A 2,713-nucleotide genomic window follows, 5' to 3' on the forward strand; every position below is an offset into this window, starting at 1 on the left:
AAAAAAAAAAAAAAAGACTTAAGGGCAACACATTTGATGCCAGGGTATAAATCAGCCTAACTTAGAAATAATTTGTAGTGCTCTGACTTAAGGCAATTCCTAAATTAGTCCTACACAGTTCCTTGCCTGGATTTTGGTAGATCCACAACAAGCATTATTTTTAGAAATGCAGCACATGCACACAGAAGAGTAGCACTCAACACACCTGTGCTCTGGGATACTGTGATAATTCCTGCCTCCCCACCCTATCTAATTAACTCTGTGGTGCTGTGATTGTTAGCCGAATGAGCACACCAGATCTTGGAGCCTCTGGGCCTTTTCACATGCTGTTTCCTTCGTCCGCAATATGCCCCACTTCATTTGACTGACTCCAATGCAATGTTCAGACTTTGGTTGGCCTAGGCACCAATGTTTCCTGGGAACCCAGGCTGACACTCTCCTCTCGCCCTACCCACACTCATGACCGTGTGCAGTGCCCTGCCATGGCATTTCCAGACTAGCAGGATGCAGCTGCTCAGGGCATGGCATACTGTGTTACAATTGCCTGTTCTCTTGTCCCATGTCTACACTGGGCAGCAAGCTTCCCAAAGCACAGAGGAGCCAAAGCTCTACCTGGAAAAGCACTGACACACTACAGCTGTCCCACCTATGTGTAGCACATGAACGGGTGACATGGAGAAGCTTCCCATCCCCATGTAAGTACACTTTTTTTTTTTTTTTGCAGAACCAGGGATTGAATTCAGGCGCTTGCATGGGAAGCGCTTATTCCACTGAGCCATCTCTCTGGCCCCACTGTGTAAGTACATTTGATAGGTACATTTTACCTTGGAACCAAGCTGTGTGGTATAAGATTTTCTAATGCAGCGAGACAAACACAGCAAATAAAATCCAAAAGCAAAAAAGCACTGACAGGGTAGTAGGTGGAGGGCAAGATGGGAAAGGCCTGGACCACAGCATGGGCCTCCAAAGAGCACCAAGCTACACAGGATGACAGGAGGCAGAAAGCCAGTCTCATCCCTTACAGTGGAGAACTGTCAGAGATGATAAGTCCAGCGCTAGGCTGCTGCCAAGAACGCAGAGCTGTGAGATGTCCTGCCAGGCCCAAGATCAGCTCGATCTTTAACTTCTGCATCAGCAAAGTCAACCAAACTCCCCATAGCCCTGACCCCTGGCTTGGAGAAGTCAGACCTACAGACCTCTGGATTCTAAGAGTCATCTTCTTATTTCACTCTGAGTTTCTTTCAGTTTTCTTGCTTACAGTTTATGTACTTGGTCATTTTAAAAATTAAAAAAAAAAGAATTTTGAAGTTTTCAAGATCCCTACCATGGTGATAGGTCCCATCACTAAACTTTCTTTTTAGCAAGCATTTGCTCCTCTGCACAGTGTAGACTTGTTGGCAGGAAATAACAGCATTTTACTCTCACCCCTTGCTGATGAAAATTTTCACTTCCTTTTACTGGCTCGTTTCTTTTTCTAGCCTAGCTTTTCTGGCCCTGCTCCTAAAGATCTTCAAGAAGCTCCGTCTCTCTGTTTCTTATAGCCTTCCTTGCGCACATGGCCTATTGCTTATCAGTGCCACAGGATGGCCCACTACCTATGGATAGATTTAGAAGCTAGAATAATGTATCTGAATGTAACAAACATGTAACAAATGAGAGAAATACATAAAATTATGCTTACCATTATATATATTTATCATATATAAATATGCATATATAATTTTGAGCCAGAGTGCTACAGCTATACGTTACTTAAGGAAATCAGGTTTGAACTTAGCTCCTATTTCCTAAAGGAAGCAATATTCTACAGTTCAGTGTGTAGCGCCATGTGGTACATGCGGCCCAAGGAAGTCACACAACAATGCTAAATGTTCTCTCACTCCACAAACAGTTGAACAAAATAACTTGCCACATAGCTGACCTAAATTATAGTATTGTTTTTCATTAAACGAATGTGGCACACACAGACACAAAAAAAAAACCACCCCAAAATAATTAAGTATTTTATCCCAACTCTGCTAGGTGGGCACAGGCTGCCCCGGTACTGGCCACTCTGCCGCTTAGATGAACCAAGGACAGAGTCACTTTCATCAAGAAGCGAGTTTTGCAAGTTACTTCCCACTCCCCTGCAAGCTGTTCTGTTTAAAAACTTAGATCACCTTTTATCCAGCACCCACACTCACCTCTGACACACTGACAGAAGGGAGGTACACCCAAACATGTCACCTGGTGGACTATTGTGGCAACCAAGAGCTGTCACAATATTTGGGAATTATTTGCATGCCTGGGATAACTAAATTAATACCTTATTTGTCACGTTTGTTTTGCCAATTAAAAACAGCACATCAGTGGATAGCTATCTAAAAACTATATTTTTGGAAAAACTGAATTTATCCACTCTTAACTATTAACTTCAAGATGTGGTAGGACAGATGTGACTAATTTAGCCTTCAAAAGTATTAACAAAGTATATATTCCTCCTCAGCTGAAGTAGTCTCTTTAAGCCTTTCTTTTCTATGCTAATGGTTAAACTCTTTAATTAATTGGTAAATTAAAATATATTCTCAAAGTGAGGGTCTAGCTCAGTTGTAGGATACTTGGCCAGCATGTGCTAGGCAAAAAAATAAATAAATAAAAATAAATTACACTTCATTAGCTATTTATGGTACTGTTCCTTAATTGTGGTCAAGATGGTTTAAATGGAACTTTTCTT

At 41.7% G+C, this 2,713-nt stretch overlaps 1 protein-coding gene across 4 annotated transcripts in view; it reads right to left on the reverse strand.

Moving 5' to 3' along the window:
* Map3k8 (mitogen-activated protein kinase kinase kinase 8) overlaps positions 1–2,713 on the reverse strand; it is a 24,853-nt gene that overhangs the window by 17,080 nt on the left and 5,060 nt on the right. The window lies entirely within an intron of this gene.

This window comes from Octodon degus, unplaced genomic scaffold, assembly GCF_000260255.1.
Source record: "Octodon degus isolate 3935 unplaced genomic scaffold, OctDeg1.0 scaffold00141, whole genome shotgun sequence".
NCBI classification, from domain to species: domain Eukaryota; kingdom Metazoa; phylum Chordata; class Mammalia; order Rodentia; family Octodontidae; genus Octodon; species Octodon degus.